Below are 19,649 nucleotides of genomic sequence, written 5' to 3' on the forward strand. Positions count from 1 at the left end.
ACTTAATATAAAGTTAACTCTCAAAGAACGACTTAATGAAGTGCAGCGGCGCCTTTATACTCCGATTTAAATCCAAAATATATAAGTTTGTATGTATCAACTGATAAAACTTTACGTAGAATGAGTCACATAATAAAAGTTTAATTTTTTTCTTATTGAATACCTCTAACAACACTTTTTGGTTTACAGAATGTTTAACACCATTGATTTAATGATATAAAATATGTTATATTTAAAATCAATATTGGCTCTAAATATATTTCATATTAAATAAAATAAAATAACAATTACATCTTGTCGGATTATAATATAAGTTATATTTAATGAGAACTATATAATATACAATTACAACTGTAGGCTAATAGATAATAACTAATGGTGTTGAAGCTCTACTTAAAATTAACAAAAAAAAAATTTACAATTCGAATTTGTTACATCAGTTTATTTAGTTTTGTATTATTATTGTTAATGATTTATTGTTAAATTATCACTTCACTAAATAGAAAAATTGAAACATTATACCTATAAGGAATGGTTTAATATTTATAAAAGCTAAAGCGACGGACTTGTATATTAAATAAACCCGTAATATTAAGTAGTATTTTATAAGTTTTCTGACATTCATTCACAATAAAAAAATTTAAATAAAACAATTCATTTGGACAATGAATATTGATTAAAAGAATAAAAATTTTAATTTTATTTTAATCCTATTTGACAATTTGTGGATATTTAAAAATAAATTAAAACGAGTTCAAAATTAAATATTTTAACAAATATAAGGGGAAGTACACATTTTTTTAAACAATAATATACAATTATTCAAATAACAAATAATGCATATAAATTCTTGATTTTTATATTATGATTATTATTTTTATTTTCATGAAATAAGATATTTTATTCCAGAGGCTAGAAAAGTAATGAGGCAATGTATGTTTACGAGGAGAATAAATTAAAAAATATGTACTACATGAAACGAAACCAAAAGAAAATCTCGATAAAAAGAGATGAACTTCGAAGCCTTTTGAGTTTTGACGCGTATATAGTGTTAGTGCATACACGTATGTTCGGTAGACGTACAATATTTTTATACGTGTGTATATGCTCTTAACGTCCACCCGTTTAATAAACATCACAAAACTGGCAATATATAATAATAAGGAATGATTTATAGGATAAAATCAGTGGCAGCGGAGTACGAGTATGTACGAAGGGCAAAGGACGAGGAACGCATTCCATGGAAAGTGGAAAGTAGACGGACGGGAGATGATGAGAAAAAACCTCCTCCATTAGATGTATCTGAGTTGTTATTGGTTTATAATTCATGGTACACGAGGAGCACTTACGTGGGCCCACGGCTTCCAATAAATGAATATAAATCACGGTTAAGTGTGGCCCGGGAAAGAGGCTCTTTAATCCGACGGTTTTACGATGGTGGCGGTACCATACTGTATTATATAACCTAGGAAATATGCCCCCATTCAACCCCCACCCCCTTACTATATACACCCACCACTGTACCCCTTTTTCAATAGGGCTCAATGCTTGTGTATGCGGGAGTGTTTGTGTAAATAGGGTTTTCAACCGTGTCGTGATATAAGGTGAAAATTTCACTAGGTTATACCTATACGATACGAAAAACGACCCTCTCCTAACTATTATACATGTATAAGCGTACACCAGAAATTCTAATATTATATAAGTAGACACTTTATACGCACATAGTCTGACACGCGGTGTTAGGCCAAAGGGTTGCTGAACCCAGTGGATACAGCGACGATGATCAGGTTTGGTTTTTGGCACATTCCTTTAAAATGAGTCGAATGCTTAAAATATTCTGATGAATCATTATTACCTACTATTGACATACCTGAATTCTTGTACATTGTAGACGTTTGTTATTTGACGATCAAAAAATAAATTAAAAAGTACTAGAATTATTTTCTAACTGAAAAAAATTAAACAAACTAAATTTATTTTCTGATTGAAGTGATCAGTGTTATGGTTTAACAGTAATTTGTGTTTTTTTCTGGTCTGTTTACACATTTCATAGTAGAAAAAATGTTTTAACTTTAATTTCAGAAGTACCCATATTCTGATAGAAATTTGGATATTTTGGTACTTCATGAGATCATTAGAAAAAATTCCCAGTAATTTAGTAAAAAGAGAAAACAAAATATTGAATTTTTACTCTAAAAACAATTTTAATAAAACTGAAATAGTTTAATTGTTGTGATTGAAAAATGAATGACTGTAGTCACAGATTGATATAAGTTATAAATAGTTGAATACAAGATTTTTGTATGCAATGATTTAACACATCCATTAGTAATCATTACTACAGAGACCTATTCAATACTTTTCATCTATAGCAGAAAGATCCCTTAGTTATTTGGTACTGTATAAGATATTTTTCAATAATATAAACGGGTCAACTTTATACTTTAAACCCGCATTACCAAAACGTAAGTAATTATAACTTCAATTAAATTACATTCGATTTTCATTTTTCCTTAATTTATTATTAGTTATACAGTTGTTTATTCCTCAGATTTAACACAATTAAGTTATAATTAGGTATTATTCAATCGTGTCGACGATATTGCTATTATTTGATAGAAAGGTCAATGGTGGTTTTGTGTTTAGATTGTCTAAAATAGTTTTGACACCGTCATCGTCGTGAGTGACGTTGCTATAATAATCACAGTATAATGTACCTATGGTTATACTGAGGTTGTATAGTTACCATAGTTACGAAACTTGGTTATCACGATCATTGTGTGTTATTTACAGATGAAAATTAATATGGCACATTATAATACAATGCTATAATGTTCCTATGTGATTCCCCTATGTCAATTTCCAATAGTTCATGTATTGGAATTCATAGTTGTAACTATCAATCACTTAGGAGTGGACAAGCATATGAATTATTATTATACTAACATGTAATTCTGGTTTAGTGTACCTTCTATATTTGGTACAATATATTTCATATTTATAGATAAAATATTATATATATAAAATCATTTTAGTACCAAAATTTGAAGAAAATAAAACTATTCTGCACAACAAAATATGAACTGATAATTATGCGTTTATTGAACTAGACCTATTGATAATTTACATTAAAATCAAACAACTAAAATAACGTATTCAATATAAATAAAAATTAACTTATGTAAAGACTTCTTAGAAGCTACATATAATATTATGTTCCAGATAAAATGTGAGACTGATCATAATAGCCATGGTAATTTACTAAGTTATTTAACTAATTCAAACCGGAACTGTACTTTTATTTAGTCTTGTAGTCATTTAAAATAATTAGTTAGAGGTTCATTATAGTTTTTGAATTAATTTTAAACTATTAAATGCATTAAATACATATTAAATAGGTACTATTAAATACATATTAACATACGCAACATATTTGTACATTACAACAGTTTAAGAAACCTATTATAACATATACTGCAAACTCCCGTTTGAAAATGTTAATACATTATTGTATTACCTATAGCAAAAGTATAAAAAAACTGTTATCAAAGAAATATAATTTTTTTTTAATCTCATTTGCAATTTAAATTATACACAGGCGTTCTATTTTTGTATTTATCATTTAAGACATTATACACTTTGTTTATTAAAAATGTTTAGAAAAAAAATATATTTAGATAAAATATACAAAATATGATCATCCTAATATACTATACACCAAATCATTATATATATATATATAAGTACTAAAAATTGAATGATTAAAATTAACGATGAAGACTTAGGTATTGAATTTTAATTAGTAATACAGTCTACCTACTTACTGTAAACATCGTTTATACTAAATAAATGAAAATTTCTAGTGTTCACTATTATCGTCTTATATTTTCTCAAATATTTACCTTACAATCGTCTTTGTTTCTGATGCATAAATTATAATTACAAATATTATAGTTTATACACTAACTACACTAAACATAATAAATAATAGTGGGTAATAAAAAAAAAATTGACTTGAAAAAAATAACGATAGTTACTATGTTTATGCACTGAATTTTACTAATTACTGTTATAGTTATTATTGTTGTTGTTGTAGTATTATTCGTTTAAAGATACCTACTATAAATATTTTAATGATTTTACATTATCAGCTTTCTTATTATCGATGCACTTACAAATAAGTTTACATAACCTATTCTTTATCTACTCGTATTTATATAATTGTATGTGTGTTAAAAAAAGAGATAATTGCTTATTTAAATAGTATCAATAATTCTAACAAGACAAAGATTCGTCAAGCAAGTGTGAATTTTAAAACATTTTAGTGTTTTTACTTTAACTTAGGAGTCAGTCACATTATCTAGGTACATCATCATTTTCAACCATAAACTAAAAACGGGATATAAATTATTAGTTTTTAGTACCTACATATTATAAATTGTGCATATCCATTTTTTTTACAAATCAGTGAACACAAGCAAATTTGATTTACGTAGCGTTAAAATAAAATTAGGTTATCAGATCTAACTACAAGAATAATGAATTTTGATAATCGTAGTGCGGTAAATACCATTGAATGTAAATATGTATTTTTTAATTTTAAAAATATTAATATAATTTCAAATAATTACTTGCAGAGTATTGTATTTAAAATTTTCGATGAGCAATACCTTAGTTATTTTAAATAATATAATCAACATATTATTATTAATTTTGTACTCTATATATTGTTCGTAAATATTATAGTAGGTAGGTACATAGTCAATAAAATATGAGTTTGAAAATGTTAATATTTACATTAATTAAAAATAAACCTATTGTGATATACCTACCTAATAACAATAATAATAATAATGATCTATACATGTAAATAGGATGTACTTACGCAAGGTGTGGTTTTTCTGTATTTTAAACAATTAAACTCGAAACACCTGCGATTAAACGGAGAGCTTAGCGGTTTAACGTATACGACGATGTCGAAGTAAACAAAAGGACAATACAGACCAAAAATCCTCAGAATGCAGGGCAACACAAAGCAATCTTTAAGTGGCATTGTTTACTGAATATTTATGTTGGTACTCATCGATAATATATTTTATGGACGTCTTTCATCTGTATTTCCCGGTTTTTGAAAATAGACAATAATATGATATATCATCCGAGATCAACATGTAGTGATATATGCATTTAGAATTGCATAGCAGTATGCGATGGTACTTGAATAAGTTGTAAACATTTAAAAAAAGAAAATGTATTTAATTTATTAGGAAAATTATCAATGGTTTGTTCTCGAAACGTACAGAATAATAAACTATGAAGATAGAAAATATGAGTGATAAATATAAATTGTAAAAATAGTTTGATACTTGTGAGATATATTAAGGATGAAAAGGAACATTAAAGTAAACTTAAATGATTATACGCTTATTATAGTAAGGTAATCAATTTGGTTTGAAAACGAACAATAAACGAAATTTAAAATTATCATGCTCTTCGTTCAGCCAAGGCTGTCCGTTCCATGTATTTCGGAAACAATAGAATAATCGTTAAGTGTGTTTGGATACCTTAAAAGCCAAGTAAAACATTAAAAAATTGCAGAACACGTTGAAGTCGAGAAGGGTCAATACGAGGTATAAAATAATCCTAAATGAAAAATACATATTCCAAGAAAAAAAATAATTGTTAATTTCAAAACCTCGGTAAAATAAACAAACATTTGCTTTAAATAATAATTCATAACAAAATTAACAGCAAACAAATAGAAGATTTTAGGTAGGCACTATATTTTAGCTTTCAACTTTCATCAGATACAATAATTTTTACAAATGTTCAATTAACAAAGAAAGTTGAAATTAGCACCCGTTATAGTAAAGTTCCTCCAAGATAAATCGACTAAGACTAAATGTCTAAATTATAGCATTAAGAATTTGACGAGAAACAATTCAGGGAGGTACATATGGCATAGTTTAAGAAGATATTGTAATACGTAAACACTATTATGACGCGACAGCAGTTTCAAGACAACGAGTCATTGTATTCATTGTATGGCAGAGTAAAATCATAAATTTTGATTTTAGCTGTTATTAATTATTTTATGCATACAAACTTTGGTACTATAAATGTGACTAATGTACAGAACTACGTATTTAAACGTCTATTGTTAACCACACCGCACACGGTACTGTGCGTTGTTTGTTGTGTCTTGAATGTGTATACCAATACAATATATACATTAAAGATTATAATCCAAATTAGGATTTAATTTCATAAGCCCATCGCCAAAAATGTTTCCGAACCTTAGTCAAATGCATCATTACTTTTATACGACATAATAAAGATTAAATTACATAAAAAGTTTACATACAAAAAGGAAGCTATAAATAATAGACAGGTGTTTTATTATCATTATTTTTTTTCTTATGAACAAGTTGTAAGCCTACCCAGAAAAGTTGTTGGGTTATACATTATAGCTAGTATACTTCACAGACATTTTTCATACATAATCTTTTATTTTATACATACCGAGTATGATTAACAATTGATATACAAGTTAATTTTGGTAAAAATATTAAGTATTGATACATGATCAAATATTTAAAATTTTAAAACCTTTATATATTACGAAATATTAATTTTTTATATAGCTTTCTTATTAATTTAAACAAATTAGTTCTTAATTTATACATTTTACATTGCAATTTCAGGTTTAAATTCTTAACCTAATATTGTAATATCTAATTATGTAATTATGTATATTAGTGAAATTAATTTTTAGCTTTAATCATAATTTGAGTTATGTAAAAAACAAGTTAAAAATATCTACTGATTCTGCCTTCTGAAAACTTAAGAAAATATGTGTAGGTACACGTAATTCAAATCAATATTTAAAAATAAAAAAATCCCGAAAAAATGTCTCTGTTGAAAATCGCCCACTTTCTATTTGGGTGGGTACCTACTCATATTATATTTTAAACACGATTTAGCATTCATGAACAATATGCAACATAAATAAAATCCTTTATAAAAAAAAATACAATTAATAATTAATTCATAAAATGTTTTGATGGAAAAGTAAATTATCATCAATGTGACGTTGAAACCAGAGTAATTTTTAATTCCAATCAAACAAACCTGTTAAAAAATCTAAATAACCATATAGTGTTTTCACTAACAACATTTATTGGTTCATGATTTATTGATTAATATAGTAGTAATTATAGTAATCTGATTAATAATAAATATAATGTTGGTTTTTTTATTATTAGAATAGGGGTAAAATAACTATATTAAAATGTCAACTGTGTTCCTATCCAGAAACGTTGTTGTTAAAAAACTGAACTCCAAATGTAGATTTACAATATTGCACGAACAACATTTATCAATATATTATGTATTTATATTATTTTTATTTAACTAAAACATTTTTTATAATTTGTTGATTAGTCATACTAATTAATTTGCGAATTACTTAGCAATGTTGTATACATTTTTTTAACTTTAGTTCAAATTGTATATAATTTATAGTCACACCCACATACACTCATCTCATAGCAAAACTAAAATAACGAGGTACTCATCATCGTTATTATTATAAGTAAAATATGGACGTTATGAGTATAATAATATAATAAAGCATTTAACGTCACGACTGAATACCGCCTGTGGAGCGGTGCATTGTCCGGCAGCATTTATTACGTTATTTGCAAAGGTCTATCCCTTGTTGCTCGTAGTCTCCAGTTTCAAATGCCATAATGCCATGTGGCGACGGTCACGACTAATTTATAGGCAGTTTAAAACATTCATGTTATAAAAAGAGTGAGATAGAGATAGTGTGTGTGTGAGAGTAAGAGAGAGAGACACACACACACATTCACAAGTTATGGCGAAGAGAAGAGAAGAGAGGACAATATTTTGGGATCACGTAATTTATATGCCTCTCACGAATAACTAGTATAAATTCCACTCCATAACAACGAGAACGATGACGATAATGATAATGACAATGGTTAGCGTTGATGATTATGATTATGATAATAATAATAATAATATAGAAGATACACGTCGATACTGTTGTAATAATAATACTCATAATGACTAAAGTACGTGTGGTAAGGATAATAACTAATGTTTTGACTTACCGTGATGGCTCCGTCTTTGTCTGAATGACAACAACACCTGAAACAATAACAGAAAAATGTCTTACAACTGCATTTTTTTTAAGATAGGTAATAGTAAAGAATTAATTAATTTGATGTAAATCGCAGATATTTTGAATACAAACGGTACATAATATGATTGTATAGTTTCATAATAAACTATTAATTATGTATTGACCTATTGTTTTTATACAAATTAAAACATGTAATTATGTATACAGTTTTTTTGATTTATTTCATACAGATGTAGTGCATATAAGAAGAACCTAACATAACATTATTAATTAATACCACTTTCGGTTAATTACATCCACTTAAAGGGCGAGTAAAGCAATAATTAGATTTTCAAACAAGGTAAAAATGTTTAAACTTCTCAACTTAATTCTTGTCATATTCTTAGTTGGTTTTAGTTTTTAGTACATTAAAAATACAAAAACATAATAAACCATTCTTCTGAATAAACAATTTAAATTATTTCCAAACTAAATTATTAATTTTAATCACACCAATTTATTTTCTAAACACAAAGACACACATATTTTAAAAGGCGGAAATAGTTGCATTTTTTTTCACATCGATGTCTTCAAGATATGTGTTAAATACAAAGGATTCATATTTAAATTTGCAAGAATTAAATAATCAGCAATTTCATTAATTAAGTTGAATAAACCTGAGGTACAATCCTGAAGAAATAACTAATTCGTTTCAAAATATACATTTGTCTAATAAATTTAGATTTATTTTCATAAATCTAAATAATAGAATATCTTAAGACACAAATATGAACTTTTTTAAATTTATGCATTATAAGTGAGTACCAATATTTTAATAAGTAAAATGGATGTGTCTTATGTATTTAAATTATTATTTAATAGGTAAATCGTAAATGGTGACTGAATACTTCTGAACTTTATTCTATATGAGAGTAGATTTTTTTCCAAAACGAATTATGAGTACCTAACGGAGTTTGACGAAATATTGAATTGTATTTTTTCACACCTATCGCCAATATTAAACAATGCATTCAAAATGGGTATGAAATAATTACGAGTTGTTAAATGTCGTCACTCATCAGCGCGCTGAGAGTTGTCACGTAGGTCGGAGTGATTCTCACTGGGATGGAATTGATAAAAAAAAAGGAAAGTAAAATATGTGCTCAGGTACGTCAAAGCAATCGTTAGCAGAGAGAAAAAAGGAGAATTTTATTTTTACGGCTGTTAAACACATACACAACACATACGTTTGGCCTAGTGCATTGGGCTGTTGGGGGATGCTCAGATGGGGGTAGAAACCGATCAGCCATGATGTTTATTCAAACGAACGTTTCCTGCTTTATCCTTGTGTAAAAATACAGTGCTTGTTTTCTCTCTACTGTATTATGCTCAAGTAGTATATTATACATATACAGTATTCACGCATACACTCGTGTGCACACACTCACGCCCAAGTTCTTCGAAAATAATTTAAAAGGCACTGTTTTGTGACAACTACGTAATTGACTCTCCGTCTCGGGAATCCTGGCAATACATACACGGTCCACTAGTTCAACGAAATGCGTTCGCAAGAAGTGAAACATGATTTGGATGGACGCCTAACGGATGGAACTTTGCTGCTTTTTGCACTCGAATAACACAGTATTTGAAAGTCTACCCTGTCTAGCTGGATAGTAGATTCTTCTAGGTCGGTCGACTTTAAGAACATAAATCACAGGAGACGATACTATATACTTAATATGCACACACGTATTACACCCATTATTATACTTGTATGAATCGAGTTAAAACTCGTTGAACCGAAACAGGTCATCACCGAGAAGAAAAAAAGGTTCATGTATTCGATCCATTCTGAAACGAATAAATAATATCATTTTGATATTGTGAATAAAAACAGAATAAATTGAACACCAATTAATCATTATATTATAAACATATAATATTATACCTAAATCTAAACATAAAGGCACCTATATTATCAGCACACATCTAAAGAGATAAACCAAAACCAAATAGGTACTTCTTTTTTCATTAATCGTATTAAATAATTGTAATAAATTGATTTATCGAGGAGAGAATAAATAAAGAATTTGATGTATAATAATAATTCATAAATAAGGTACCAATGTAAGGTCAATATTTTGTTTACTCGTTGAAAAATAAATTGACGCCTATTATACATTTAATTTTAATCCAAAGCTTTGGTTTTTTAATTTAAATAACTAAACAACCTTTCAATTCTTCAATGAAATATAATGTCAACGGTGCTAAAATTGAATAAACAATAATATTCTGATTTTTGTTATGAATATCAATTTTTAAAATTATTTTCAAGTACATAATTAATAAGTTCAATAAATATGAGAGAACACGATATACACACCTAAAACTCTTCAACAGTGTGTGTTCAGTAACCGGAATGATCAACTCAAATGCTTTTTATGCTTATTTATCTTTACGTATAACACAATATGTAATATTTACTGATGCCTTTGATTATTGTAAGAGATGCATGAAAAATTGTATTAATTATAATTTTTAACACTTGTCAGAGTCACTCACTCGCCTTCATAGAAGTGGTAATTTTATGATAGGCGAGAATATAATTCATTCAATACATTCATATAATTATATAACGTGATACTGGGGTAAAACGTAGACATAGTGTTATACGAAATTAAACAATTAAGAATAATTGAATATTAATAAATTAATTTAACACCAAAATATTCACATTATCATTTGAATGATTAAAAAATGTTGAATTTTATAAACTTAGTATATACATAATTATGATCAATAGAATGACAGTGTTTATCGAGAGTAGAGAACATATTTTTGACATAAACCTTACACAATACTCTTTTTCAAGTCAGAAAAATAGTGGAGAAACTATAAATATTCAAACTATACCCTTATTAACGATAAAAATACTATGGTTGGGAGAACAGACCATTCGTTGACATTTTATTATTATTCTTAAATTATTTATTGAGTTAAATGAAATACATTTAAAAAAAATAAACATAATATTTTAAAAACAAAAATAAAAAACATATTATAATATTTATACTTAACACTAAACTTATATAGTTTTTATTAAAAATTGTTTGAAATTACAATTTTCAATTTAAGCTATTTTTAATTTAAGTTAAGTCAATTTATTATAAAATATTTTTATTGAAATTTGGACAATATATGTTACATTAAAACTTCTTACTGTGAATACAAACTATACTTTTTAAATAGTAACAAATAATAAGTCTATAGATTATTGATACTCGTAATATATACATATAGGCATAACAAAAATCCTTTTATGGTATACAACATACATGTATTATAGCCTATAGGTAATACATTTGAATGTATGATATAATTGAACATATATAAATATATATGAACATAATTTATTGTTTTCTAAAACATAAATGTAGGTACATTAGAATATAGAAATAATAAGTTGTGTAACATGTCTTGATCAAAAAAATGCGCCAACTGAGTACTGACCAAGTATGTTGATACGGAACTTCTACACTATTATTATAATTTATAGTATGCGTGATTGGTTAGGTTAGGTTTAGTTTTCAAATGATTCAAAATATGTTAATAGTGATTATGTCGTTGGATAGGTAGTCGGAGAAATTGCAAATACGAGATGTATATTGTATACCAACATAATGATCAGTCATTGATCGGAATTTCATTACATTACAATTTCGATCGATGAAATGTGTTTTGACAATATTTTGCGTACCTTACAAAAAATTGTTCATGCTTATGTAGATGCACACAAAAATCTGTAAGGTTGGCGGAGTGTGTTATAATTTCATACCACGTTGAACCAACGCAAAAGCAGCGTAGTGTATGATCATAATAGCACATCACACTTACAAAAGCGTACAACACGTATATAAGTATGTAAATGTATGTATGACGTACGTATGTACATTTTACATTGTGTATATTATGTACCGAGGGTTACATTGAACTCTATTAATCTGGATTAACTCTGTCTACAAAAGCATTCGCTCTTCGGTCGCCACCTCTCGCAAGGTTTTCCCCGTACACGCGCACGTCACTATTTCCTCTCCATCCGTTTGTCCATCGTACCACTCTGACGACGATAACTGCGTCGTTACAATGCAACAGCCATATACCTAGTGTGTGTTTTAGTTGCAGTTTTAATCTCCTGCACCGTTGATCACGCATAAGCATTTAAGGCAGCTAAAAAAACGGGGGAGATTAGGCCATTAATGCGTCGTATGATACGCACTGTTAATAGTGAGTCAAAGGCATTAGGAAAAATCTCAACTGTACGATAATATACTACGGTGCGTACAGCGCATATTATATGTTCTCATGTAACTGTTGTCTGTGGAGGGGAAGTGAGTAAAATACTAAGTATATCGCACTGTCGTTCTGTTGCAATATACTTAGATTAACAGGACGAAAGCATTTGCTCCTCGGTCACCACCACTCTCACGGTTTTCATTTGTACTCGAGCACTCCACTTTTCTCTCCGTCGTCCTTGTCTATCCATACATTTGTCCACACTACCACGCTGACGACGAAAACTGAGTCCTTGCGATATAACAAGTAACAATACCATAAACCTAGCATGTCTTTCAGTTGTATTTAATCTCCTGAGCCGTTACTCATGCATATACATTTAGGGCAGCTAAAAAATACTGGAGGATTAGGCCCTTAATGCATTATATAACAATTTACTACAGTTAACAGTGAGTCAAAGGCATTAGAAAAATCTCAACTACGGTAATATACTACACGGTGTACAGCGCATATTATGCGTTTCCGTGTAACTTTGAAGAGGAAGTGAGTATACTGTTATGGCGTGTATAAACGCACTGTCGTCCTGCTGCTATATACTTCGATGTACATGTCGAACAAGAGGTGGGCGGATGCCAAGAGTGGGGAACAGTCAATCAAACGTCATAGGCCTTTGTGAATGTGTGAGTTTTATGCGGTACACACAACCACATACACACACACACACACACACACACACACACACACACACCATACACTGATCGATATTGTATACATACATTGTACGAAAACCAAAGGGTCGAGTCTAAAGCCCCCATCTCTCTGATCCTGCCCGTCGTCATCCCCCAGGTCGCGATTTGACACGAACATTCCATTATCTCGGTCAACATTGCCAAATACCATATATACATTTTCGCTCATTCGATGCTATGGCGGCCACCGCCGCTGCGGAGATTTATTCCCCCGGGGGCGCACTTCTCCCACAACAGTGAGGAGTGGCTCTCCCCCTGTGTTATTACTTAAATTTTGATACCAGGTCTCTTCTAAAATAATTTATACTATGTATATGTATGGTTTCTATAACGTTTAGGTATACGAAGATACATACTATTATAGAACGTGAATATGCCAAAGGCACTGTCATGGACTCATAATGACTATCGAAGAATGCAAAGGTCAAAAATAAACGACTACAAAAATTACTCAACGCCCATTTTCTATGTATTGAAGGTGACGTTAACCGACGAAACATGAAGTGTAAAATGTATTAATTATTAATATATTTTGTTAGTTACTTTTTACTTTCAAAATGCAAATCGATAGCTCCTCAAAAGTATTATTTAAGTGTAAAGAATTATTGATATTTCTCTCCCCCAATCCGCTCAGTTTGTTATACTTGACCTACTGAAATATATATGTATAGAAAACGTTCATCTGTATGTCAGTGATTTGATTTATGTGATTTTCATGTTTTTTTTTTTATAAAAGTTGTTGGTCAACCGGGAACAAGTAATACACTGTAGTGATATATACTGACCGGATTTCATGTCAACCCCATCGAACTCAGAAATAATGGTTCAATCTATATATATATATATGTATATATTTATAATAAGTATGTGTATAAAATGTAGTATTTAATTAACTGCCACTTAAGACTGTAAGCATTAGAAATATTAAAACTTAATTTTTCAAGTAATCATTTATGTAAACCAATTTCGAGCAAAACCATTATAGTGCTATTATAAACAATGAACATATAATGTACCTATAATTATGTCATAATTGAATATTGTAAAAATAAAAACTTTAAAGTGGACATAGTATCAAGTAACTAAACATAGTTTTATATTACCTACCATAAAATTATAATAATAAATATTATAATTTTTAGGGTTAGTTTTTAAATATATATATTTAACCTTAATCCAAAATTATATCTTATTTGGTTTTTCCTCACATTTCATTTTCTGTCGGTTATAGAAACATAAGGTTATGATTTTCTATAATATAGTTTTCAAATGTAGAAGAAACCGTTATTATTGTTACAAAATGTGGTGAAAACACATTATTACAACTGTTAATAAAACTGATTAATACGTTTTTCCAAACACAAAGTGAGAACATTTTTGTTAAATTTATAGATGAATAGTTAAATTGTATATATTTTTAAATATATTTGAATTCTATTTTGTATAATATTATATTCATCACCCAGTTAAAACTTATAACATTTTTCATTCAAATAATTTTTTAATGCTTAACACCTTAGAATTGTTTTACGAATAACGAAAATATGATATAGGTATGATATATATATTATATATTATATATTTATATATTTTATATTGTACATTATATTGTTCATAATAATATTATGCCAGATATAAAAAAAACGAGAAATACAACCATTGATGTTTACGAAAAGAAAATCTGACGAACCGAGTAATTCAAATGTCAACTAAAGAAAGTTGTATGAATTCAAGTATACTATAATTGTAGAGTAAAGAAAAAATAGGTGAAAAAGGGTTGATTTTCTATAACAGACTTTTAGGCGCTTTGTGCAAAAATCTGAGAAAACCTGTCATTTTTCACTATAGTCTCTTCTAAAAGACTCCACAAATATTTTTTCTTTACATTACTAATGATCTCTAAAGATAAAAGATATGAACAGAGGATTTTATGTTTTTTTCTTTTAGCCAACACAACGTGACGTTATTATTTCGGTTGGCAAAACGCGTGCGACGAAATTCAATTTTTATCTTCTAACAATATGCAAACAATTTACCAAGTAAGAATGCTTTAATACTACGAAAATGAAAATAATATCATCACGCAAACACATGCACATAGGTACATACCATATTATAATATAATATGAGCAAATATGATATAGGCAATAGTGTTTATTTATTATATTATTACGATTTTGAGAGATATACAATTTGGAAGAGGAGCAGTGAATGAAATAATGTAGAACAAATAAAACAATTCATCCATTCTAGATTTAAGTAACAGCTTTGTGTTATTACTATCATTATTTAATTTATATATTTTGAGGGTTAGAAGCAGCCTGCTATGAGGTACTTATATGTTTTTAAGAAAAAGACACCATTCATATAATATGCCGATGTCTACCGTTTGAAAATTTCGTTCGCTGTTGTCCCACATACACTTTTCGTCAGTGATGTGAATGTATGAGTGTGTATATATGAGAAACAGAAACTTTTATTTGATTTCGACGGAGAAATGGAAAAAGTTTACCCCCTTGAAGAACTAGCGGGGTAAGAAAATACCTAACACGCAATTTCGTGTTATTATTTTTTTGTCTACTATACTACTACGGCCACTACTACAACTATACTGTTTTTACAACAGCAGCCGCAGTGACAACGGGGGAAAAAAAACCACCCCCTTCAGTACAAATATTTACAAAGTACGATTTTTCAGTTTTATGGGATTGGGTTGGTACACGGTAAGGGAAGAGATAGATGTGCGGGTGGACCGAGCCGTTGATTGCCGTGGTGAAGCATACAGACTGTTTCCACGTATAATTCTCCGGCAGGTTTTTACAACTGCTGCTGTTGGGCGATAAAAAACTAATTTAAAACAAAACCACCAGCGATTTCGCGTGTTACGAGTCACTTGGGTTCGAAACTAGTTAATTAGGTCAAAATCAATGTGTATAAGTAAAAAAATATTTTTAAAAAAAACTTCGTATTGACCACAAATGCCACATGACCGATATTAAAAGAAACTATGTAAACGATGTGATTAAACTAATTTTTAATATTCATTAAATCGTTGAGTGTTTTTCAGGAAAATAATAACGAAATATTTATATTTAAAATGTTATGAGTTGTTGAAATCTCCGATCCTAAGAAATTACATTATTTGAAACAGAATTCCGAAACTTAAATTAGTATATTTTAATAATATCAATACACGCATCATAATTTATTCAAAAATTCATATAAAAAAAATATTAAGATTATTGGAACGATTATAGGTAGCTCTCAGAAATATACTCACAACCAACCTTTTTTTTAGTGCGGATCTTTAACCTAACTTAAGCTAGATTGTGTTATTTATATTATTTTTTAAATTCTGCTCACAAGCTGACCAAGTGAAAATATTATAACACTATACACATATTTAAAAAATATTTTTTTTCATTATATAATATATCGGACAAATCAATGTGTTTGTATGATTACTATTTTAAAATAAATTTAAATGTTGATTTTCGTAGAAACTATTAGTCATTGGAAAATAATTTAATTGGAATTTTTAATCAAAGTTTTAAAAGCTTTTTATACAAATTCGTACAAAATAAACGTTTGACGTTTTCAACTCAAATAAGCATTACCACTCAATTACGAGGACTAATGTTTAAGTAAATAAATAAAATATAAATTAAAATAATATACCTACGATGATTAGTCTTAATAGTTTTTTAAAAATATTTACCTATGAAATACTAAATTAATTTCTAATTCCTACACAGTATATTATATACCTTTTATAAACCTTTTAATACGGCGTCGGAAATAAAGAGAGTGTAATTTGTTTGATATACAAATATTATCTACCTACATTTAATAAAGTATTTCAATAAACTGAATCCGTAGCAATGAATAAAACATTTTATTACTTCTATTATTTTAATATTTTACAATTATTATTACTATTTTATCACTAATTATCAATAAATAATTGTGAATGTACACTGAAAACATATTTCACAGAGCATAAAATCCCTTCAGAGTGGGGATTTAAAACCCTCGTTTTTCGAATGTGATCGATAAAAAATTTGCTATGACAGGGTAAAAAACCGTGTGAAGTATTTTATATTCTCCGCAGCGGTTAGTCCCCCTATGCCCTATATAATCCAATCAAATGCGACGATGGTTTTAATCATATCGATAAAAAAAGTGTGTATATATATATATATATATATATTATATTATATAATATATAATAATAATAAAGATAAATCCCCGTAAAGGATTGGACGCAATAGAAGCTTAAGACCATCAGTCTGTGGGAAATAACAATTGTATAACTGTGCGTGTATAAAATATACGTACCTATATTGTGTTTGTCCGACAATGGTTCGTGTGAGTATTTATATAATATAATAGGTATATAAATAAATAGTAATAATGTATAAATAGTATAATACATCTACATTATTTATGTATATTTAAAATGCACAGTCAAGAAAAATAAAACAATAAAGAGAAAATAGATTTATGCAGAACTGTTGATTGCCGGTTTCAATAAACATCAAACCCAAGTCGATTACTTAAAACGTTGACCGCCATTAGCTCTTAAATGAGATCTCTTTGTCCCGATCAACCCGGGCTTTTTTCATACGTTTACATAAACACAGAATTGCCAATTTATAGAAATGTCGATTTAAAAAAAACTAATAATGCCACTTGCAAACTTGTAGTAATTATTGAAAGGGGCAACACTGCGTATTTTAAATCCGACAAGAAAATACTGATTATTGAGATTTGAGACCGGAGGGGCAGTTCTCGCTGGAATCGTTTTCAGTTAGATCTTATATGAGGTCTCAAAATCCATGTTTGGAGTAATTTTGTTGACATTTAGAATTATATCTCTTGCCATTGAAAGTAACACAGTGAAAACCACTTTGGGGGGGTTAACGTGTTAGTACAATATTATTATCTACTTAGATATCCCACCAGTCGATTGAGCGTAAAGTTATCTACACAAGTACACAAAAAAAGTATAATATCACATTTTTAAAAACTGACTTGTGCCGTTTTGCACAATACCGTCCCTATTTTATGTAAATTTTCTTGCAGTTTCACTCCCATGAAACTACGTGATGGTCAAACACGAAATAAAATATAATCAGCTAATATTACTTCTTCGTTCATCTGTCGCAGTTAAAAAATTTACGTTAGATAAACAAACGGTTTTTTTTTTGCAACAGTTTCATAAATTATAATGTGTACATTTGGAATTTTAGTTTAAAAGTACATGTACATATCTATAGTAAACATATATATATTATTTTTCACATACAACTAATAAATATATCAAAACCCATTAACTTGCAAATTGTAACAACTACTTAAACATTGATTCTGCCATATTATATACATAATACTACAGTTTTTATAGTTTGTTTAACAATTTCAAATTTATTTTCTGTAAAAATTGTCTTGTTTCATATACTTGACAGAATATTATGCTATAATCTCAAAGGCAACATTAATTAATACCGATTTTATGTGAGAGGAATTTATTTTGAAATACGTATTTTTGGTAAGTACACAATATTTTTCTTGGGTGAACCATTATTCAAATAATTTGTTACCTTCCATACTATGATAGAATATTATATGACCATTTAGTGTATTGGTAGAAAGCGATAATTTTAAATATTCGCGACAATTTATTGGCCAAGAGGTATTTTCATGGTGGGTATTGATTTAGTATAAAAACAAGAACAACGGTACTAAATCAACAATTCTGTTTTCATCGTCATCGAGGATTGTTCGATATCGACTTTTATCCCTTTTAACACTATATTTCTCTTGAGATTTAATACAATATGATGATTACGATAACCACTGATATTATCTAAAATGTGATATTTCATTTGTTTACAGATTTTTTCGATAATAAAATAATGATCCATGATCTTTGTTGATTTTACAATTTTAGATTTGCTCATTTTCTACGCCATTAGTTTATACCTTTAGAATCATGATTTCACAATAGTTATTTTAAACGTAAAATAAGTTGTCCAAATAAAACCGTATATTTTGTTGAATAGACAGGAATTTTAACAAATTTTTCTCGAAAATATTACAAAAAAGTAGATCCAAGAAATTAGTGGTTTTAATTTTAACGTTTAATTTTGGACGGATATAATACATATGACTATATGAGAGGGAATAGGTGTGACGTCCAGGGCTGGGCAGTATCTTAGATACTAGCATTTGAGATACGTATCTTAGATACAATTGTATCTTGTATCTTGTATCGAGATACATAATTTGAATGTATCTTGTATCGGGTATTTAAATACTTTATTGACTTGTATCTAATATCTTTTTATGATTAAGATACTAGATACCTACATTCAAAAAATATGTTTCATATTTCATTTATATAACAATTTTCCCTTGAGCCATCATAGTTTTTACTAGAGGCTAATAAAAAT

At 28.4% G+C, this 19,649-nt stretch overlaps 1 protein-coding gene across 1 annotated transcript in view; it reads right to left on the bottom strand.

The window, feature by feature from the left end:
- The window catches only part of LOC111033413 (semaphorin-2A), a 373,923-nt gene that overhangs the window by 187,314 nt on the left and 166,960 nt on the right, over positions 1 to 19,649 (bottom strand). Inside the window, exon 4 of the mRNA XM_022314127.1 lies at positions 8,142 to 8,178. The gene's annotated coding sequence lies outside the window, so the exon portion shown is untranslated. The remainder of the gene's footprint in view (positions 1 to 8,141; positions 8,179 to 19,649) is intronic.

This window comes from Myzus persicae, unplaced genomic scaffold (assembly GCF_001856785.1).
Source record: "Myzus persicae strain clone G006 unplaced genomic scaffold, MPER_G0061.0, whole genome shotgun sequence".
Taxonomy (NCBI): domain Eukaryota; kingdom Metazoa; phylum Arthropoda; class Insecta; order Hemiptera; family Aphididae; genus Myzus; species Myzus persicae.